The 24,314-nt window shown below is 44.7% G+C and overlaps 1 protein-coding gene across 1 annotated transcript in view; it reads right to left on the bottom strand.

The window, feature by feature from the left end:
• FHIT (fragile histidine triad diadenosine triphosphatase) overlaps window positions 1–24,314 on the bottom strand; it is a 1,079,102-nt gene that overhangs the window by 423,766 nt on the left and 631,022 nt on the right. The gene's annotated exons all lie outside the window — the stretch shown is intronic.

Here is a 24,314-nt window from a genome sequence, read left to right as displayed (position 1 = left end):
AAAAAATGAAGTTTTTCTATGGCTTTCCATAATTCACATGAACTGGAGAGAAAATTTTCTGTCACCAGAAAGTGGAATAACAAGTACTTTGTTGCAGAACAGCTTCATATACTGTGTTTCCCCAAAATAAGACTGGGTCTTCTATTAATTTTTGCTCCAAAAGATGCATTATGGCTTATTCTCAGATTAGGTCTTATTTTGGGGGGGAATACAATACTAAAAGCCCCCATCTGCTGACGATCTTAACTGGGGTTTATTTTTGGGATAGGGCTTATATTACGAGCATCCTGGGAAATCATGCTTGGGCTTATTTTCCAGTTGGGTCTTATTTTCGAGGAAGCAGGGTATCAATTTTTATTTTTTTTCAAGTTTTTCAGAAGACCAACATTAACGTATCTATTACTGGGATTAATAATAATATAATAATAATAATAAATTTGAATTTATTAGCCGCTCCCTTTCCAGGCAGGACTCGGGGCAGCGTACACTAGGACATATATAAACATACATATATACAAAGACATACATGCACGGAGGAGGTAATAGATTACAACATTTAGACAATTAAAACCCTTAACATACCCCATTAATAAAAACCCAATATACAATAAAAATTTAAAATTTAAAAAAAGACAGTCAGGAGGAATATGAAAAATTACGGTTGAGCCAGGCCAGATAATTGAAAGAGGTGGGTCTTCAACTGTACACGGAAGGAGCGGAGATCGGAAATAATCCTGATGTCACGGGGGAGGTCATTCCACAGGGCTGGGCCCATCACAGAGAAGGCTCTGCTCCTGGGTGTCGCCCCCCGACACTGTTTGGCGGACGGCACCCGGAGAAGTCCCTCTCTGTGTGAGCGAATTGGTCGTAGGGATGTGTGGGGCAGGATGCGATCCTGCATGTAACTAGGTCCTGTGCCATGAAGCGCTTTAAAGATCATAATCAAAACCTTGAAACGCACTCGGTAGACCACAGGAAGCCAGTGCAGCTCGCGCAGGAGAGGTGTTACAGGGGAGTATCTAGTCCTCCCCATAATCACCCGCGCGGCCGCGTTCTGGACCAACTGTAGTCTCCGAGTGCATCTCAAGGGAAGCCCCATGTAGAGAGCATTGCAGTAGTCCAGGCGAGACGTCACTAGCGCATGGGTGACTGTGCGTAGGGCATCCCGGTCCAATAAGGGGCGCAATTGGCGCATCAGGCGAACCTGATGGAACGCCCCCCTTGCCACGGCTGTTACATGGTCATCCATGGACAGCCGGGCATCTAGGAGGACGCCCAAATTGCGCACCTGTTCCATGGGGGCTAGTTGCACGCCCCCAATGGCCAGAGATGGAAACACCTGGTTGAACCGGGGGGCCGGAAGCCACAGCCACTCCATCTTGGAAGGGTTGAGTTTTAGTCGGTTGCCATCCATCCAGACCCGTACGGCCTCCAAACACCGGGACATCATTTCGACGGCCTCATTGGGGTGGTTCGGGGTGGAAATGTATAGCTGAGTATCATCAGCATACAGATGATATCCCACCCCAAAACCACGGATGATCTCGCCCAGCGGTTTCATGTATGTGTTGAACAGGAGAGGCGAGAGCACCGATCCCTGTGGCACTCCACATGTGAGTGACCTCCAGGTCGAACTCTGCTCCCCTGCCAACACACGTTGCGTCCGGTCAGAGAGGTAGGAGCCAAACCACCGTAAGACGGTGCCCCTGACTCCCAGCCCCTCTAGCCGGTGCAACAGGATACCATGGTCGATGGTATCGAACGCCGCCGAGAGATCTAATAGGACCAGGATAGAGGAACAACCCCTATCTCTGGCCCTCCAGAGATCATCAACCAATGCGACCAAGGCCGTCTCCGTGCTGTGCCCGGGTCGGAAGCCGGACTGGCGCGGGTCTAGATAATCATTTTCCTCCAGGTGACGTGGGAACTGCTGTACCACCACACTCTCTACAACCTTCGCTAAAAAAGGAAGGTTGGAGACAGGACGATAATTGACTAGGTCCGTTGGGTCCAGGGAAGGCTTCTTGAGCAGGGGCCTCACCACCGCCTCTTTCAAGGCGGCCGGTAGAGACCCCTCACCCAACGAGGCGTTCACTAGGCCCAGGAGCCAGTCGCGCATAACCTCCCAGGATGCCAGTACAAGCCAGGAGGGACACGGGTCCAATAAACATGTGGTGGGTCGCAGACGTCCACGCAACCTGTCCAAATCCTCGATGGCAACCGAGTCAAACTCCTCCCAAAGCGGTCCCTCAAGCATCAGAGAGACTGAACAGTAAATAAAAATCTGTATTACTGATTTAGTCAAAGTGCCAAGCCACCTTTTACTGAACATTTCACCTCTCTGAGTAAAAAAAAAAAAAAAAAAAGTTAATCTGTAACACGCAAACACTGAAACTAATTAAATTTGCCCTTTTTGAACCATTGTAGTACTCGACCCCCAGAGAACTTTATTATTCTAACAATTCCCTATGACAAGGTAAGCAAGTATGAATAGAAAGCCACATGTTATTACAAGTCCCATTAAATGTTCTAAAGGAGGACAATTAACAAAGAACAACAGCCGCCTATTTTCCATATGGCAACACATATCCCAAGGGTGGGGGGGTGAAATTCAAGAAATTTCCTGCATACTTCTTATCAACTCTGTAATTAGCAGTGACACAACTTGCTAAAATTGAGAGAACTTGCTAAAAATTTGTTATTAAAGAAAGCATCTGGCTTCTAATAATAGGAAATGTGATATGAGTAGGATAAGAAAGATTTGCATTTGCTTCCCTAAGGAAGTGGCTTACCCCTTCTAAAGATATTATTTTTTTCCCAACTGAAATTCAGTTCTTAAACTTAAATCCACAAGAAACACACAAAACATTCCATCCCAGAATATATTTGCTCTTTTTACTTAAAACGTATTTCACAATATGTCGGGGGTGGCACGGGTCGGGCCAGTGGGCAGGCCAACAATGGTATCTCTACATCTGTGTCTAAAGTTTAATTCAAGAAAAAAATGGTGGCAAATAGTGATAAATCACACGTTTTGATCATCAGCTTCGCATCTTGGTTACAAACTGCCACCAGAAGCTCCTTTCTGGCAATTATGGGAGTTGATTTTGCTCAGTACTTTTCGTTCGATTGCTTTTACACCCCTTGAAATGTCAGAATAAAGTCATGAAACGTAATTTTAACTTGGATTGGCTTTAGGCAAGTTGTATGATTAAATCTGATTGGCTATTTAGCATCAACACCAATCCAATTCAGGCTGAATACAGGAAACGTTTTCAGTCTATTTTGGTTTTAAGAAAATAAAGGCAAGCAAAGGTGGCATGAATTAGGTTTGCCGGTACAAGTAGTCCTTGAATTACAACCATACATTTAGTAACCATTCAAAGTTACAATTGCACCTGGGGGGGAGAGTATAACTTGCAACTGCTGCAGCGTCCCCATCAGAGATAGGTTCCTACCTATTTGGTCCAGTTCGGCCGAATAGATAATAACTCCAGCAGACATGTGACCGTACTGGTTCTATGATTGGTGGCGCCATCTTGATTTTCTGTTCTGCACCTGCTCAGAACAATCTTCATTTTAAAAATGTAATTTTTATTCATTTTTTAATGTGTGCATGTGCAGATTGTTTTAAATGAAAATGCCCACGTATTTTGTGTGTCTGGCATGGGTGTGAGTGAAGCAAGCACACGCGTGCATTTTTTTTTTTTTTACTACCGAGCCGGTAGTAAGGCGGATGCAACCCACCCCTGGTTCCCATGGTCACGTGATCAAAATTCGGGCGCTTGGCAATTGGCATGTATCGATGATGATTGCAGGCTCCTGGGGTCACATGATCTTTATTTGCAACTTTCCCAGCTGGCCTTCAATCAGTAAAGTCATTAGGGGAAGTTGGATTTGCTTAATGGTGTGATTCACTTAGCGACTGCGGCAAAAAGATAAATAACTCACTTAGCAACAGAAATGCGAGGCCCAATTGTGGTTGCAAGACGAGGACTATTCATACTGTAAAAAAAAGTCCCATTCTAATACTCCTCCTTAGAGGAAAAAGTTCAGTTGGAATCCTGCTTAACTCTCACAGCAATCAAGGGATGTTTTATCACACCTCACCATCGATAAATTCTGCTGTTCTTATCATCATCATTTTTATTTCCTGCTGTAGGAGTGATATATGGTAAGTATCTCCAAATTTGTCCGGAAACTTGACTTTTCGCAACATGCAGTAGTGTATGTGTTACACTATTAAATCTTTGAACAGGCTGTGTGGATGCTTTACTCTGCAGTATCTACCGGATTCTCCTCTATGTTCAAATTTCATCTCAGCGTGGATTAGAATGTTGATTTCTAAACATATGTTCCTATTGAGCAGAGACGGGAACGTTAGCCCTGTTTTGACTTGTGGACTTCAACTCTCAGAATTCCTGAGCCAGCCATGCTCAGGAATTCAATAGGATAAACCACAGTGGTGCAGTGGTTAGAGTGCAGTACTGCAGGCTACTTCTGCTGACTGCTAGCTGACTGCAATTTGGCAGTTCATATCTCACCAGGCCTGTGGCGGGTTATAATCGGTATGCCCCTGCCGGGAGCACCAGGTACCGTTCTGGTACAGTGCTCCAGAAGGCCCGCCCGCCCGCCAGCACTCCTTACTGATATTTGAGGTTTTCGGGGCTTCCACACACATGCACGGAGCATACGGCCCCTGTGCAACACTCCGCCAAGCAGCTGGAGCATCGCGGAGGCATCACAGAGAGTAAATATGCATGTGCGTGCTGCGCGCATTCATGTGGCGGACGCTCGGCCCCATTGCACCGTACCGGTTGCACCGGGATCCAGAACCCACCACTGCACCAGGCTCAAGCTTTCAATCCTTCCAAGGTGAATAAAATGAGGACCCAGATGTTGGGGGCAATATGCTGACTGTGTAAACAGCTTAGAGAGGGCTATAAACAGAGGTGGGTTCCCACTGGTTCGGACCAGTTCGGCCAAGTAGGTAGTAACTCGGCTAGCCATGTCCCTGAACTGGTTCTATCATTTTTTTGCTTCTGCGCATGCGCAAAGCATTTTTTACCTACTGTGCCTGCGCACGTGCGCCCAAAGCACGTCCCTGAGCAAACCGGCAGTAGAAGAAGCCGGAATCCACCCCTGGGTGTGAAGCGGTATAGAAGTCTAAGTGCTATTGCTATATCATTCAAGCCCTTTTAAAGTGTTGGAAAGCCATATCCAATAAATACTTTTTTAAAAAAAAGAGTCCTCCCAAGTCTACACATCCCCATTTTCACGTCATAAAGAACGAACATAAATTCTGCCATCTTCTGCATGTATCTTTTAACTGCCCTAAAAACTGAACATTGTTCATGTGATTGTAACGAGATGCTTTCAACCTCTTGTCTAAAATCCCCATGGTTAAAACAAGATGGTAACTTGATGTTTAAGTCCCATGGGGAGGCTCCATATTAGGAGTGGTGGATAGTTTAATAACAGATCCCACCTCCCTTCCTGCTCATCCTATTCCCTCCCTCCCCCTCTTTAATTTGGGTTGAGTATTTGTATTTTTATAGTTGTATTGTGTACAGGTTTTGCATAGATTTATCCTTTCAACTTTGTAAGCCTCCCAGAGTTATCCTATGGTAAGATGGGCAACCAATAAATGTAATAAACAGACAAACAAACAAACAAATGCATGCATGCATACGTACATACACAGAGAAATCTTAATCCTTCAAATTTTCATTCTTTAATTTATTACTTAATTCTGCATGAGTCTAAAACAATAGTTCTAAAGAAGACAGCTTATTTAGATATCATAGCAAGAATGATCTTAGAACACCATTTATTCTTTTAAGATGGTACATTTTTGTACAGTTTTGAAGGTTTTTAATACTACAAATATATTTTTTAAAAAAAGCATACTCCCCAGTTAATGGAGATAAGATATTTTTTAATTTACCCATAAATATGCTGCCTTCATTAACCAACTAATATAACCAATTAATCATTTAAATGTGTCAGGGCTGCTGTTAAGTAATGTATTTATTTTCTCGTACTTTTTAAAAATGTTTCTTTTTTAAAAAGAATGTAGTTAGGGAAAACTTATAATTCTCCTCTCCAAGTAATATTTATTTTTTTATTACAAATATTTTTAGCAGCAAAATAATAAACTATTCCCCCAGTCATAGTTACCACAAATGTATTTAGCACAATGGTTATGACTTCAAAATAAGTTTAATTTAAATAATGTCAATTGAATAATTATTTAAATAACTTAAATAAATAAAATAATATTAATAGAGCTTGCAGATAAAATCAAAATTAAATTAAAACCCACACAGAATTACAGGCAGACTTCATTTTGTGACCATTCACAATTATGACAGTGATGAAAAAGTAACTTTATGATCAATCCTCGCATTTATGATCTTTGCCAGGCTATAAAGCGAAGGAAAGCAGAAGTAAGACCATAAGCACAGTGACAACTTGCCAATCATTAAATCACAGCTCAATCCTGGATTTTTTTCTGTCAGGGGAAAAAATGGAGTATTTCCTTAAAGGCTGAACTATATGAGGAGCATGTAGCCAATTACTTTAGGCTTTGGCCTGTTGGTTGCAAAGTCTTTTTAAATAAAAGCCATTCGTGCCTAGATTTTTTTTAAAAAAGGGCTGATGATAGATTGGTACAACTGCTTCCTGGCCTGAATGATACTTGCTGCATTTTGGGAGAGACAGAAAAAACAGGATTTTGAGGTGGGTATGTCAACCTTACCAGGTAGACCAAACAGGAAACATGACCAGATAAATAAACTTTACTTTATTGCAAAGCCACATTAGCAGAATCTTGCAAGTCTCAAAATAACAAATCCGTGGTATAACAGAATAGCTGAGTTGGAAGGGACCTTGGAGGTCTTCTAGTCCAACCCCTGCTCAAGCAGAATACCCGTGATGACCCAGGGCATGGTACAAAGGCAACACAGCCAGAGAACCGATATGAGTCCCTTTAACCAACTGTGCCCCCAACGTCCCTTTCAACTCTCCGGCCTGGAATAAGCTCTTCCACAAACTTGTAACAGCCTTTGGCTGAAAATACTCCAGTCCAAATGTTGTAAACAGAAAACTTCCAACTATAAATCCAACAAGGCAAGATAAGGTAATTAATCTGGAAGGGCAAGCAAGATAAAGAGTTCCAGTAGCACAGCAGTAAATCAAACCAGTTGGGAGGATGCAAGGAACTCAGATAAGCAGTTAACACCAGATGATGGGTTCCTACCGGTTCGCACCGGTTCAGTGGAACCAGTAGTAGAAATGTGATGGATCACCCATAACTTGGTTTGGTTTGGTTTTATTGGATTTATATGCCACCCTTCTCCCAAAGGACTCAGGACAGTGTACAACGTAAGAACACATATGACAAAAGTTAAAAAAAGATTAAATAGGAAATCCAATAACCTTCAATTGACAATTTAGATCAAATTTAGGATTGAATTAAAATTGACAATTTAAAATTAATACTTTATTTTATTCTATTCAGGCCAGGCTGGTTTGCTGAAAAAGCCAACTTTTTAGGGCACGCCAGAAGGACCGGAGGTTGGGAGTTATGCAAAGCTCCAGGGGCAGCTCATTCCAAAGGGAAGGCGCACCCACAGAGAAGGCTCTCCCCCTGGGGGTCGCCAGCCAACACTGGCTGGCCGACGGCACCCTGAGGAGGCCAACTCTGTGGGATTGTACTGGATGGTGGGAGGCTACTGGTGGCAGTAAGTGGTCTCACAAGTACCCTAGGCCTAAGCCATGGAGTGCTTTAAAGATCATAATTAACACCTTGAATCGCACCTGGAAAACAACAGGCAACCAGTGCAGGCCACCTAAAAGGGGTATAACATGGGAGCACCTAGGTACCCCCATGACAACCCGTGCGGCCGTATTCTGGACCAGCTGGATCCTCCGGGTGCTCTTCAAGGGCAGCCCCATTTAGAGAGCATTACAGTAGTCCAGGTGAGAAAGGATGAGGGTATTAGTGACTGTGCACAGGGCATCCCAATTCAGGAAGGGGCGCAACTGGCGTACCAGGCGAACCTGGTAAAAGCCCTCCCTAGTCACGGCCATAATATGTTCTTCTAAACTAAGCTGCGTATCCAGGAGGACTCCCAGATTGGGGGCCCTCTCTGAGGGGGCTAAAATTTCTCCCCCAATCATCAAAGATGGTACGTGATGCACAAATTGGGATGACGGGAACCACAACCACTCAATCTTGGAGGGATTAAGCTTGAGCCTGTTTGTCCCCACCCAGATCCGCACAGCCTCCAGGCACCGGAACATCATGTCGAGGGCATCGTTGGGGTGGTTTGGGGTACAGATGAAAAATTGAGTATCATCAGCGTATTGATGATAACATACCCCGAAACCACAGATGATCTCGCCCAGCGGTTTCATATATATGTTGAACAGGAGGGGTGAGAGAATCTCTGCCTTCCAGTCAACATGAACTGCGATCGATCTGAGAGGTAGCAGGAGAACTACCACAAAACGGTGCCCCCCCACTCCCAACCCCCAAGTCGTCACAATAGGATACCATGGTCGATGGTATCGAAAGCCGCCGAGAGGTCTAATAAGACCAGGACAGAGGAACAACCCCTGTCCCGGGCCTGCCAGAGATCATCAACCAACACGTCCAATGCCATCTCCATGCTGTACCCGGGCCCGAAACCCAACTGAAACAGATCCAGACAGGCAGCTTCATCCAGGTACTGGGGAAGTTGACATGCTATCGCACTCTCAACAACCTTTGCTACAAAGCGGAGGTTGGAGACCAGACGATAGTTGGCTAAAGAAGCTGGGTCCAGGGAAGGCTTCTTAAGGAGGGGCCTCACTACTGTCTCCTTCAAGGTAGTGGGAAAGAACCCATCTCTTAATGAAGCGTTGGTAATTGCCTGGAGTCAGCCTCATGTCACCTCTCGGGAAGCTGAAACTAATCAGGAGGGACACGGGTCCAGCACACAAGTGGCAGCACTGAATCTCCCCATAATCCTGTCCACGTCCTCGGGAGTCACAGGGTCAAACTCATCCCAGATAGTCTCCACAAGATTAATCCCTGTCAACTCGCCCGAATCTACCCAGTCAGAGTCCAAGCCTGTCTGAATCTGAGCAATTTTGTCCTACAGATACTGGACTAATTCCTCAGCCCTGCCCTTCAAGGGGTCTTCCCCAGTTCCTTGATTAAGAAAGGAACGGGTCACCCTAAACAGGGTGGCTGGGCAGTTATCTGCGGATACGATAAGAGCGGAAAAATGTTCCTGTTTTGCCGCTTTTATTGCCACTAAGTAGGACTTAATATGAGCTCTTACTAGTGCTCGGTCAGATTTGGACCGGCTGGCCCTCCACCCACTCTCTAAGCGTCTTCTCCGGCGCTTTTATCATCCAAAGCTCCTCAGTAAACTGAGGAGCTACCCGGGATCAGCACCGAATCAGAGGCCGCAAAGGTACAACGTGGTCCAAGGCTCCAGTGGCCGCCCTATCCCACTAGAGCCTCAGTCGAGCTGTGAGCAAGGGATTCCGGAAAAGTCCCAAGCTCCATCAGGAACCTTTCAGGGTCCATCAGGCGCCTGGGGCAGAACCATATAATCAGTTCCGCCTCCCTCTGGCAGGGGGTAGCAGTATGGAAGTCAAGCCTGAGGAGGAAATGATCAGACCATGACAAGGGTTGAATAGCAATATCCCCTAAAACTAGATCATTCATCCACTGCCCTGAGACAAAAATCAGGTCAAGTGTGTGTCCCTTTTTATGAGTGGGGTCTCGTATTAACTGAGTTAGGTCCATAGCCATCATGGAAGCCATGAACTCCCGAGCTGAATCAGATGTCTCACCAATGGAAGGCAAATTGAAATCCCCCAGGACCATAAGCCTGGGCAAATCAATCGCCAGCCCGGCTAACACATCCAGGAAGGCCGATGAAACACAGCTGGGAGACAGGTATGTGACAAAAAGGCCCACCTGAGCTCCAACGCCCCACTTCACAAAAAGGGACTCACACCCACCTCTCTGAGGCACAGTGACATCCCGAGGTCCAAGACTTTCCCTAATAACCACCCCCACCCCCGCCCCTGCCCTGGGCTCTCGGCTGGTGGAATGCATAGAAGCCTGGTAGGCATAATTCCATAAGGGAAACACCCCCCTCATGGCTCAACCAGGTCTTCGTAATACACGCCAGGTCCACTCTCCCCTCTTGTATGAGATCGTAAATGAGGGGAGCCTTATGTACCACAGACCTGGCGTTAAGCGACACCAGCTGGAGACCAGGGTCCTGTAGTCCCGAGCACCCAGGGGTGCGAGAGGGGCAACGAGGGTCGGAACGCGCAATCACTCTTAAACAGCGAACCCACATCCCCTGGGCATAATTTGGCCCTTGGCCCCCATCGTACCTGCCCCTCCCACCTATAGTAGAGATGGTAAACCACCCAATGGAATGGCTTAACGTGTCGTCCCCCCCAGAATCCCAACCTTTCCCAGCATTCCTGACCCGCATCCATTGATTAGCCCTGGCCTGTGCCCTGGCTGACTCCCCCGCAAACCTGTCTAAGCCTTGTCTGAAGGTAATCCATTCCACTGGTTAATTGTTCTCACTGTTAGGAAGTTTCAACTTAGTTCTGGGTTGTTTCTTGCCTTGATTGATTTCCATCCATTATTTCTTGTCTTGCCTTCTCAAGACTTTTTTTTATAGTCTCAGAACTTAGGGAGGGCTTCTTGCTCCACTCACAGTGCAGAAATGGGTTATGACAGTAATGGTGAACCTTTCTGTGCGTGCACAATAGCACCCCCCTGCACACATAATGCAACATGCACGCCCCCATGTCCCTGCCCCCCCATGCACGCAGGTCCTTTAGCATGCACCCCACTCCCTCATGTGTGCACGACCCCTGCATATGTGCACATGACCTCCCTGCCCCCCATGCATGCACACACATCTCCCGCATGTGCCCTGCACATGCATGGTTGAGACCCGAGGTACATGTGCATGCACGGTGGTGCTGAGCTGGGGCGACACCTTGCGTGCCTGCAGAGAGGCACAAGTGGCACAGGTGCCATAAGTACGCCATCACGGGGCTATGATATCTCTTATCTGACCACTCAGAAGGCAGTATCTCTTTACTCCATCTCCCTAGCTCTTTCCCATACACCATTACAGGTTATTACTAAATTGGGGTAGGAAACCTATCCCCCTTATAGGAATGCTTCTTCTCTGAGCATTTTATTCATTACTGAATTAACTAACGTTTAACTTTTAAAACTTTCATTCATTAACTAATTTATTTTTTTATGAACTCAGTTCAATTTGACTGATATTAGGTACAGTCATCTTTTTTTTAATCCTCTCAAGATTCTCAGAATGTATCCAATCATCATTCCAGGGTGACATTCGTTGTGGTTGTAAAACAAACTTTTTGGAGGAAAAGTAGCGCCCTTTTATTACACTCTATTTGTATCCTCCATGAATGGGTTAGCATTAATATTTGAAATTATTTTGCTATGATACTGAATTGTTGTTCTTTTGTTGATACTGGCATATTGTTTCATTGCATTCGGTTACTTTTTTATATATATTGTTCTCCATTAGAAGCAGAGCAATATAAAAGGCAGTGCAAACGGTTTATTTGAAATTAAAAATTAAAAATCAGGAATATGGAACTTTATGTCAAACCAGGATTCAGCTAATTCAATGATCTTTACACTGACATGCATTTTTCTGGCCTTTAGTAACAACACGGAAATTTCGGAATTTTTTTCAAACTGAATTCTGAGTTATGAGCCTTGAATTTCCAGACGCCCTTAAAATAATCTTCTATCTGCCCATATTTTTTATATTCATGAGTATAAAAATGATTTCTTCGGCTGCTCATATGTATGTTTGTGTGCCTGTTGTACAGGAACATACAGCTAAACCGTTCAAATCATCTTTATTGCCGTCATTGAATTATACCAAAGAAGAACCATGAGGCTAACGAAACTTCAACACATAATGCATGCTGGCAAAAGCCAGATAAATCTTAGGAACCTAAATAACTCATCACTAATCTGATTCCTGGAGGATCATTTGGCAGTTTCTATAAGCTGGAGCACAAAACCCAGCCAAGGTAAATGTAACAGCTTTAGCTATAGCTGCCAAAGGGAAGGAAATAAAAAATATATCATTTCTACCTGGTGTATTAGTCAAAAGCAGAGTGATGTGAGTGACAGAAATACTTCGATGAAATGAATAGCGCAATAAAACATGAATCGGGGTGTCAACGTCCCCTGTTCTCCTGTTCTACAGGATCTCCCATATGAATATCACAAAATTTACCCTCCAGGACCATTTGATGGCAGGATATTAAGCTGAACCGGCATACAGGCAGTCCTCGATTTACTACCATAATTGAGCACAACATTTCTGTGGCTAAGCAAGACAGCAGGTAAGTGAATTGTGCCCCATTTTGCAAACTTTTGCCACAGTTTTTCAGTGAATCACTGCAGTTGTTAAGTGAATTAAGCAGCCTTAAGCAATTCGCCCTCTCCCCCATTGACTTTGCTTGTTGCAAGCCTGCTGGGAAGGTTACAAATGGTGATCACCGGACTCTGGGACAGTGTAGTTTGTCATACATGTTGTTCGCCCAGCGCCTGAACTGTGATCTTATGACCAAGGGGATGCTGAACCAGTTCTAAGTGTGAAAACTGGTCATAAGTCACTTTTAACAGTGTCATCATAGCTTCGAACAGTCACTAAACGAATGGTTATAAGTCGAGGATGTAATGGAGTGGCCTACACCAAGGGCCCCTGACCTCTGGTGCCGTGGACCAACACTGATCCGCAAAATGGCGGAAACCGATGCGCGCAAATAAGTGAAGCTCCATCCGCGGGATGGAGGCAGCCTGTGAAACCACGCCTCCTCCACTCTATGGAAAAACCTCTCTTTGTAGAAACAGTCCCTGGTGCCCAAAGGTTTGGGGGCCACTGGCCTACACTATCCCAAAGTAATTAGACAAGTAACATCTTCTTAAACCATTATTTTGGTGTGCTTCTAACGATTTATCGTTTGACATGGAGTTTATTTCAAGGGTTTTCAGCAGAGAAGCAAGGAAATAAGGCATATTTTTGTGTGTGTCAGAAACGGTCTTTGCTTAATTCTAGTAAGCTGAGGTAAGACAGATGCTGGTTGATGCAGTAGAATGTTTATTAACTAGGCAAACACAGGTAACAACAACAACTGACAAGGAACGCCTGACAGCTATTTATATGACTGCTGTCAGGCAGGCAGCCAATCCGGGGGCTGCAATTCCCACTCCTGCCAACAGGCGCGTCGCAGCCAATCAGAACAGACCTGGTGCTTCCTGCCTGGCACCGGTCGTAGCTCCGAGGACTTAACACTCCTTCCTCCTGGATTGTGCATGTGTAGTCCAATAGATAGGCGGGGCGACGGTGGACCCACCCAGACCTGTGCAGTTCTGGAGTAGTCATCGGAGAAGTAGTGTTGCTGCTTGCCGGCGGCTGAATGAACTGGTTGGGCCAAACTTCAATTGGAGACTCCACCCCCGAGGCTTGGCTTCCCCCCGCAGGTAAGTGTGCCATCGAGTTCGCTTCGGGCATTGGTGGAAGTGTAGCTGTCTGTGATGACAAGTGTTGCCGGCAAACGGCGTCAGATAACAGCTCGGCGTCGTCTTGGGCCAGTAAACCATGATTGACCTCGAGAGCGTGGCGGCGTAAATGATTTACATGCCACCACCATTGTCGTCCATCCTCGAGCTGGACCCTGTAGGAAAGGGCCCAGTTACTTGTGTCACCCAAACCGGTAGCCACATAGGGTCGCCCGTAAAACCCGGTCCCCAACATGGAAAGACCTGGACACCCTGGAACCCCCTTGGGCACTGTCCACAGCATAATGAGGGTGAAACCTATCAAAGGTAGTGCGAAGCTGGTGACGCATTAGAATTTCAGCCATAATTTTGCCCGTGGCTCGGCACGGGGTAGCGTGTTGTGCAAGAAGGAAAGTAGCAATCCGGGCAGCCAACTACCCTGGTCCAGCTAGCTGAATGATTCTTTTACTTAGTGTACAGCCCATTCCACTAACCCATTCCCCACAGGGTGCTAAGGTGCCACAAAGACCTGCCTGATGCCCAGAGAGGCAAGGTAGGTTTGGAAAGTGGCGGAGGCAAATTGAGGGCCATTATTGGATACCACCGTATCCGATAGGCCATACATGGTAAACAATCTAGTCAGCACCCGCACAGTGGTGTCAGCAGTGGTGGATGATATAGGGTAAACTTCTTTCCATTTGGATAGCGCATCCACCATCACTAAATAAGTGTGTCCCCCTATTGGTCCAGCGAAATCCAAATGGATCTGTGACCAAGGGCTCCTAGGAATGTCCCAATCTTGTGCTGGAACCCCTGGAGGAGCGGGCCGGGACTGTTGACAAAAACAGCATTGTTGAACCCAATTAGTAATGTCACCATCCATGTTAGGCCACCAGGCATAGCCACATCCTAAAGCCTTCATTTGGACTATGCCAGGGTGGCCCTCATGGAGGTGGGCAAGTACAACATGGCGTAGTTCCAATGGAACTATGACTCTAGTTCCCCATAGCAGGCATCCTTGAAGCTCAGAGAGTTCTGAATGGCGTCTGAGATAGGGAAGGAATTCCTGAGCCATCTGCCCTTGGGCCACCCCCTTCGGACCCATCAAAAACCCAGGACAGGACGCCGTCTCTTTTAGAACCCTGGGTGATATCAGTGGCTGACAGAGGTAGTTCTAAGTCGTCCACAAGGAGAACCTGAGACACTGGAGCTGGGTCAGACACCAATGCGGGTAGAGAGCAGCAGCTGAGAGCATCCGCGTGTCCAATTTCCTTCCCCGGCTGGTAAGAAAGTGAGTAAGAGTAGGAAGCTAGAAATTCTGTCCATCGCAACATGCCCGGTGACATAATTTGTGGGGTAGGTCAATCCCCCGCCAATACGCCAAGCAATGGTTTATGATCAGTCACTAAGTGGAACGACTGGCCATAAAGGTAATGGTGGAAACACTTTACTCCCACAACAGCTGCCAAAGCCTCTTTAGGTTTAGGTAGGGCATGGCTTAACACAGCTCCGACACCGAAATGGGAGGCGTCACACGCAAGTACCAATGGAAGGCATTCACTGTACTGTACCAGCACAGCGGATGACGTCAGCAACTGTTTGACAGCCTCAAATGCATGCGCTTCGCGGCTTGTCCAAACCCATGGAGTTGCGCTGTCTCCGGATTGGGCAGCCAATCTGGGGGCTGCAATTTCCTCGCCTGCCAACAGGCTCACTGCAGCCAATCAGAACAGATCCGGAACTTCCTGCCTGGTGCTGGTCGTAACTCTGAGGATTTGACAGTCTTTGTCAAAATTAGAAGTCCACATGGCCAGGTTTTATATGACCATCCCAAATGTTTAGAAAGGAGTCCATTCCAACTGTATAGATCAAGGGTGTCAAACTCGATTTCATTGAGGGTTGCATCAGGTTTGAGTTTGACCTTGGGAGGGCCAGGGTGGGCATGGCCAGATCAACATACTCATGTCAGGGGGGGCATGCAGTGGCCCGAGCACTTTGTCAGTGAAAACGGGTTCCCGAACTGCATTTTCACCTGCGACAACCTCCTGCAACCCTCTGGCAATGGCACCGTGGGCTGGTCCTTTGCTATTTACAGAGTGCCCCCACGGCCAGATCTAAGCCGCACAGCCGGATCTGGCCCCTGGGCCTTGAGTTTGACACCCCTGGTATAGATGATGGGCTGTCTTTATGTAACTATGTCATGTATTCACCAAAAACAATAGCATGCTCCTACATCATTCATGCTGGAATGAAAAGAAGTAGGTCAAAGGTTTAGCCTAAGGTGATTTCTAAAGTTATTATCTCAGTATAACTGACAGGTTCGTAAGCAGCTGGAAAACTGCTTCACTCATTAAAGTGTAACCCTTTGTACAGTATACTCTGAGCCCCCAAAGACCCGTCAAGCAAGGAAAACTACTCTCGCAAAACAGATCCACTATCATTTTGTGATGTTTTTGAAAGATGTATATTTTTAACATCGAGTACATCATAATTCTGCAGAAATGGCAAATAGGGATGGATGCTTAAAATGTTGTAAAGCTGCCTGTGCGTGTGACTAAGAAATGTTGAGGGTTCCAAAATGATTAGAGAGCCAGGCAGAGTGGCTCCTAAGAAATGTTAATAAAAATACCAATTATCACTTAATAGCCAAGTGAAAATAACATCACACATTTTTGTTCAAAGGAAGGCACTGATTTCTGACTTCCGCTTTAGAAAACTTCCTACCTTAATGCTTCCATTGTTAACAATGCTGTCATCCGTGAGAGGCTTCTAAATGATAGATCCCGATATTCCCTCCACACGCCCACAGATTCAGTGCCTTTAGGCTGTGTAACTGAACACACTCACAGAAGTGTGCAAGTTATATTAATCTTACTGGGGAAACGTGTATGGAAACAATATGGTTTAAGATATATGCCTTAGGCATTACATTCTTACATTTTCCCGACACAAAGCCTTCAGTTTATGATTCAAGCATTGCTTCCTCATAACTTTGCAGGCATTTCCTGGCGAGGGGAAAATTGTTCAGCAAGAACTTGTCACAGTAAAGATGAAAAGTAGGCAAGGGTCTTTATTAGGGAGAATTAGATACAGTCTGCAAAAAGCCAGGTAATCACTAGATGGCAGGAAACCGCTATTTCTTTGGTCCTATCAAGTGGGTGTCAAGATTGTCACAGCCCAATTACTGCTGGCCAAAAATTCATGACTACAGATGTAGTCATGTAACTTTATTCAGAATATAGTCAGATGAGTTCTGTCTTTTGGGTGGATCTGATACTGACATGAGGCACAAAGTATATATTTACATAACATACTAAATCAGAATGAGTAGTTACTGAGTTTTTAAATATCTTGCTATGCCCTTGTAGGAAGTTATCACGCAGCCCTCTCCTAGAAAAATGAAATATCCTAGAAAATATTGAAAAGGCAGAATATTATATTTTCCTGGATGTGAAAAAGGAAGAAACACATTTTAAACACAAAGTAAATTCCTGCAGCTTCCTGCCCATCCCCACTTTGTCAATGGGCCATTAAGAAGGCCAAGCTAGTCCACTTTACATAATAAAGAGTTCTCCCCATCAGCTCCAGGGGGATGGGATTAAGGCAGGCACTTTGGCACTTTACTCAACTGACCACATGTCATCTGAACTCAACCAAACCTGGATTCAAAACTCAGCCTAGAGAGTTGCCTCTGCATGGGCCCATGTGAGTCTGACAACCAATCAGAATACATTTCTTACACAGGAACAGGAAACAGATAGGTGGGGCCGAACAGATTATAAAAAGCCCTGCAAGCTCTTCTCTTCTCTTCCCTTCTCTTCTTCTCCACCAACATTGAAGCATGTGATCACCTTTTCTGTTCAGGGCTCAAGCCATGTGGTCCTGTCCACCATTAAAACCATCTTTCCAAGCAGCCTCCATGTCTCCAGTGTCTTTTTCCCCACTTGGAGCCGAACCCAAGAAGGACATTTCTTCCAACACCCTAAACAAGCTAAGTTATACTCTGCCTTATCAAGATGGGCTGGTTGATACACTGTAGTCCTCCTTTGGCGACAGTGTACAGTTTATACACTGTAGTAGTCCTCCTTTAGGGGACACAGTGGCTCAGTGGCTAAGACGCTGAGCTTGCCGATCAGAAAAGTTCAGCACTTCGGCGGTTCGAATCCCTAGCTCCACGTAACAGAGTGAGCTCCCGTTACTTGCCCCAGCTTCTGCCAACCTAGCAATTCGAAAGCACATAAAAATGCAAGTAGAAAAATAGGGACCACCTTTGGAGGGAAGGTAACAGTGTTCCATGCACCTTCGGCATTTAGTCATGCTGGCCCCATGACCATGGAGACCTCTTCAGACAGCGCTGGCTCTTCGATTTTGAAACGGAGATGAGCACTGCCCTCTAGAGTTGGGAGCGACTAGCACATATGTCCAAGGGGAACCTTTACCTTTAGTCCTCCTTTAGTGAGCACAATTAGGAACAACAATTTGGTCGTTAAGCAAATTGGCCGCTAAATGAAACTACAACTGGGCTTGCATTCTTATTTCAATAGAAGAGCATATTTTTAGCTCAGGGATGAATTGTGGTTTCTCTTTCAGCTTGATTGGGATTTTTTCCAGACTTTTTATCACCCAGCTATGTAACATCATCATTGCTTCACTGAAGATGTTTCCTAGTTGGGTGATGAACAAACATCTGTAAATAAACAACCAAGCTCAGAGAGCACCAAGGACTCCACTCTTACTTCAGCTTTCCTTTGCATTTACAGACCTTGAAGGCTGTAAATGTAACGACTCGTTCCAAATTTATTTTTTCATCACAGTGGTAATGGCAAATGGTTGCCAAATGAGGCAATCGCTAAACAGAATGACCTACATTATGGCAATGCCTGGGTGCCTACATGCCACAATGACTCAACCTATTTTAGTATGTCATTGTAAGGGGAAACCAAGTGAATTCCCTTGAACAGGTATAACACAACTAAGCAAATAAATAAAAGCAAATTAATTCACCATTGCAAAGAGTTTATCCATGCATTCCCTACAATTCTAATTAAGCCATGTTGGAAAAATCAATTATTAATAATTAAATCGTTTTAAACCAATGATCAATAAGGAAGTAAACTAATTTTTTTTTTAAAAAAATGACAGGCTAGAAATGAGTTCATCATCCATCGATGGGAGAACAAAAAACACTGATCAAAGTCGCACTATGATCATCAACCAATCTTATAGCAGTTTAATATTACTTGTATTACTTATTCATTAAACATAAATAATATTAAAAATGCAATGCAAACTCTCTGCATCTGTACTGAGACCTCAACATACTGCATTCTAACTTCCCAACTTGTTCTCTCCTCCACTAGCAATTCTAAGTTCTGTGGGCGTGGCTTATTTTGTGGGTGTGGCTTGGCAAATTTACGTTTCAGATTGGAGATGGGCAATTAAATATGCTATAAAACTTATTTTAAAAAGGCCAAAGGAATCAGCAACCCAAGCTGCACCAAGCTGAACGCAGGAGAGCTGGAGGGTCTGAAGAGTGTGTGGTTTTGTTCACTGCGAGCTCCAGCGGGGAGGGGCAGCAGCCGAGTGAGCAAGCCAGCAATCTGCCAGCTGCTGAACACTCTGCTCATGAGTAAACTTGCTCATGAGTAAACTGCAGATTAGAGGCAGCCAGCAGATCCTGGCATGCTTGCTTGGCTGCTCCCCCACCCCCCGGAAGCTCATAGGCAGCAAATGAATCTGCCGCCTCCTGCCTCCATGCATCGAGAAGGCAGGGAGACTTGATCCCACTTAGGAGGCGGTGGTTGCGAAGCCTCGGGGCTCCCTGAGCACCCCCATGCTGCTTACCTGTGTGTAGGCAGTAGGAGGCAGTTGTGTGGATGCACGTGGTGAAGACAAGGCAGGGTAAGCATTGAAATGAGGCGATTCAGGGGCGTGGCCAGCCATCCATGACTACCAGTTCGACAACCCATGCCCAATTACCACTACTGGTTCTCCCGAACTGGGAGCAACCTACCTCTGCAACCAATACTGAAGGAAAACCCACAAAAGGAAATAGGACCAACCAACCCATTTTTTTTCCAGAATGGACTATCCATTTCTATCATTGGCAATTCCACCCCTTGCAGAAAAAATAAGGATCCAACAAACAAAGATTGAAAGATGCCCCTTAGTCATCACTTGGTACCCTGAGAAGGTTATAAATATTTTGGGCTATGTTATAGAATGATCATTTCTTTTTCAGGTAGCTTCTGTGGATTATTTTGTTAACACCAGGGCTGAAACATATCACTATCCTATCTCTAAGTGAACTATCGTAAGGCAACACTTTCCATCTTTAGTGACCTGAATTAGATCACAGACTGTCATTTATTACAGTTTTCTTATACTGCTTGCTCCTATGTTCTCACTTGGAACAGCTTGTCTGAACATGCACAGTCAATTTCACAGTTCTGTGAAATATTCTGATCACCTAAGTGATAGACAGGCATGTCTGTTACATTAAGGCAGCAAATATAAAATATTTCTAACTCCCCCGCCCCCAACTTTTGGATTTGCTTAAGTATCACAAGGAGGAATTTCATCATTTTGAGTTATCTATTAAAAAATTATCAACTTTTCTCTGAAAGTTCAAGGCAGCTAACAGTGGTAATTGTAATAATAGCTTAGTTTAGTAATTTAATTTATTAATGACTTAATAGTTATTAACTTAATAACTCAACAGCTCAAATAGTTAGATCAACTATTTGCGTATCCAACCTATCAAACAATAGGTTGGATACGCATTTATCCCCTACCATTTCCCTGAAATTGAAGTTACAGCGGCATTGGAAAAAAGTGACTGTTGACCATTTTTCACACTTATGATGGTTGCAACATCCTCATGGTCACTTGATTTACATTTTGATGCTTGACAACCGACTCACCTTTATGACGGTTGCAGTATCCCGGAGTCATGGGATTCTCCTTTTGTGGCCTTCTGACAAGCAAAGTCAATGGAAAAACCAGATTCACTTAACAACCAGGTGACTAATTTAACAAGTGCAGTGATTCAGTTAACGAATGTGGCAAGAAAAATCGTAAAATGGGGCAAATCTAAGTGAGTGTTAACTCACTTAGCAATGGAGGAAGGCTGATCAATAAGAGATTCAACCTAGAAATAAGGAGAAATTTTCTGACAGTGAGAACAATCAACCAATGGACCAGCTTGAGTTCAGAAGTAGTGGGAGCTTCATCACTGGAGGCTTTTAAGAAGAGACTAGACTGTCATTTGTCAGAGATTGTGTAGGATTTCCTTGGTGGTGGGATTTAGCCAGTTGGCAAAGGTTCTGTAGAACCGGTAGCTAACGTTTTGTGCAGTTTAGTGAAGCGACTGAATAGAGTGCCTCCCCACGCCTGGCCCCATCTCACCCTTCCCCTACCAGCCACTCCCCACCTTGCTGCCCAGCTGCTCATCCGGCCATTCTCCCGGCTGGGCAGCAGGGCCAGTAGCTGGGCATGACAAGGAGTGTCTGGGAGAGGAGGAGTGAGGAATGGCAGGGGATGGCGAGGAAAGGCTGGGTAAGGCACCCCACAACATGAGTGATGTCAAGTTGGCCATGCCCACCCAGTCACATGCCCACCCAGACACAGCTACCCAGCCGGTCATTAGGGCAGAGAACAGGTTGTTAAATTATTTGAATCCCACCACTGGGTTTCCTGTGTGTGTGTGTGTGTGTGTGTGTGTGTGTGTGTGTGTGTAGACTAGATGACCTACAGTACAAGGTCCCTTTCAACTGTGTTAATCTGTTAAATCGGTCTACCTTTATTATCTCTAGAAGAGACCAGTAAATTGTCTGTAAACTTCTGAGAGATACCTGGTTGTGTACAGAGAGAAATAAAATGTTAGTGAAGATGTTGGTGTAAGAGGGGTCTTGGTCTGATCCAGCACAGTATTCTTATTATCACTACAAATGCATTGTTAGCTTAGCATTCATTACAAAGCCAATATTAGACGTTCCCCAAGGAGTGACTGCTTAAAATTAAAAGCCAGTCATTGGAACATTCTTCATATCCATATTTTGCATCAAACGAGACAAAATCCCTAACTTACAAACGTTCCTCAGAAACGCAGTGACTATCAATCAGCATCCCACCACTGAATTGTAAAGGCTTACTGATTTTCTTTTGAATGCCTTACATAACTGTTCAGAAAGTTAGTTGTTTATAGGGTTGCTGTCAGGGCTGCCATTCAGCTACCCTGTGCAATGCCAGCTGGGAAGGAACAAGGGAAAGCTACCCATATCTTTGGCGGTTCCAATCCCTAGTGCCGCATAACGGAGTGAGCTCCCATTCCTTGTCCCAATCTAGCAGTTCAAAAGCATGTAAAAAAAATGCTAGTAAAAAAAATGACAATCTCAAATCCGACTTTGCTTCTTCTGTAAAGTATAAAGCAAAAGGTAAAGGTTCCCCTCGCACATATGTGCTAGTCACTCTAGGGCAGGGGTGTCCAAACTTGGGAACTTTAAGACTTGTGGACTTCAACTCCCAGAATTCTCCACCCAGCCATGCTGGCTGGGGAAATCTGGGAGCTGAAGTCCACAAATCTTAAAGTTCCCAAGTTTGGACACCCCTGCTCTAGGGGGAGGGGCTCATCCAAAGAGCCAGTGCTGTCCAAAGACATCTCTGTGGTCATGTGGCCGAATGACTAAATGCCAAAGGCGCACGGAACGGTATTACTTTCCCACCAAAGGTGGTGCCTATTTTTCTACTTACATTTTTTACATGCTTTTGAACTGCTAAAATGGCAGAAGCTGGGACAAGTAACGGGAGCTCCCTCTGTTATGCGGCGCTAGGGATTTGAACTGCCGAACTGCTGACCTTTGTGATCGACAAGCTCAGCTTTTTAGCTATTGAGCCACCACATCCCTCTATAAAATATACCTTTGACTAATCATGCGCCCGAGACTCTTCCTTTCTAATTGGCCACATTGGGACAGCTGACAGTTGCAATGCAGGGAGTCCTCGATTTACGATCACATTTGAGCCCAAAATTTATGTTGTTAAGTGAGACATTTGTTAAGTAAGATTTGCCCATTTTACAATCTTTCTTGCCGTAGTTGTTAAGTGAATCACTGCCGTTGATAAATTAGTAGCACAGGTGTTAAGTGAATCTGCCTTCCCCATTGATTTTGCCTGTCCAAAGGTTGCAATGACCTTGGGGGTCAGCATGGGTCATAACTATGAAACAGTTTCCAAGCACCTGAATTTTGATCACATGATCATGGGAATGCTACAAAGGTTGTAAGTGTGAAAAAATGATCATAAGTTTTTTCAGTGCCGTTTAACTTTGAACGGTCACTAAAAGAATTGTTGTTGACAATAGCTTTAAACACATTATTCCTTAAGACACCCCAGGCATCCTGTCCAATACTGCATTATTAGGAATATTAATTATTTCTTTTGAGACCCAATAATTCAAAACTTTGTTCCATGTTAACATTTACTTTTATGGATCTTCAGATACTAGACTGGATCTTCAAATGCTAGGGGACCGGAGCTTCAAAATAATGAATATTTATTTCATATTTCAGTGGAGATATTCAGAATATTCAAACTGAGGTGTATGTCAAACTTTTGGGACATTAGAATATGATCTAAAGAGCAGCATAAATACGAACATGGGGGGGGGGTGTCTATAGGCACCTATCCATAAATCTGCATGCATACGTAGAATTAATGCCCCAATCCTCCTGACTTTTCTTAAGGGTCCCACTCCCATCCTCCCCATGTGTCTTTGGTTTTAATGTTTGTTTTTATGCTTTAGCTTTTACATAATTGTAAGCCACCCAGAGTTACCCTATGGGCTCGCGTGTCCACCCCATTAATGCCCCCCCACGCCATGCCACCTGCAAATGTGCACGTGACTCCCCGCACTGCCCCACGCATGTCCACATAGCTTTCTTGGAGCCTGGGGAGGGCAAAAATGGCCCATTTTCCAAGTTCTGGTGGGCCCGGTAGGCCCATTTTTCACCCAATCCAGAGGCTTTCTAGGAACCTGGAGAGGGTGAAAACAGCCTCCCTCGCTCACCGGTGGTCCTCCGGAGGCCAGAAATGACCCATTTTCTGACTTCTAGTGGGCCCAGTAGGTCTGTTTTTCTCCCTCCGGAGGCTTCAGGAGGCTTCCCTTAGGCCTCCGGAAGGCGAAAAACGACCAAAAATCAAGCGTAGAGACTTAGACAGACAGAGCATTTACTATTAAACTTGAACCCTGATTGTCAGCTTAACATAATTTTCTCATCATGTATGAAGTGGAGGGTGCCAGTTTCAGGCAGAATGGTAAAATTATTTCAGTTTAAAGTGAATTTGTTACTCAAGGGACTTCCTGTGTAGTAAGTGCTGCTCTATAAGCTAGAAATGATTCTATTCTATTCTATTCTATTCTATTCTATTCTATTCTATTATGCAATAAAGCTTCAACGTTAGGAATTCTTTGAATGTGTAGCAAAGGTTTCTTTACATTTTAGTTATATATCATTACATAGTTGTTTATAATGCACATTACTTATACTATTTATTTATATTACATTATCTTTATTATGTTTTCATGACCCACATTTTGCTAGGGCTCTGGGACCTGGAGACCAGTTCTTTTCAAATAGATGTTATAAAAATATTAAAGTTTTTATTAATCCTGCATGCCAACAGTATTGTTCTATAATTTGGTCAATATAATCTGACTCTC

This window comes from Natrix helvetica, assembly GCF_964273705.1.
Source record: "Natrix helvetica genome assembly, chromosome: 1".
Taxonomy (NCBI): domain Eukaryota; kingdom Metazoa; phylum Chordata; class Lepidosauria; order Squamata; family Natricidae; genus Natrix; species Natrix helvetica.
The sequence above is the reverse complement of the archived record's forward strand: the minus strand, read 5'-3'. Positions and strand labels throughout refer to the sequence as shown.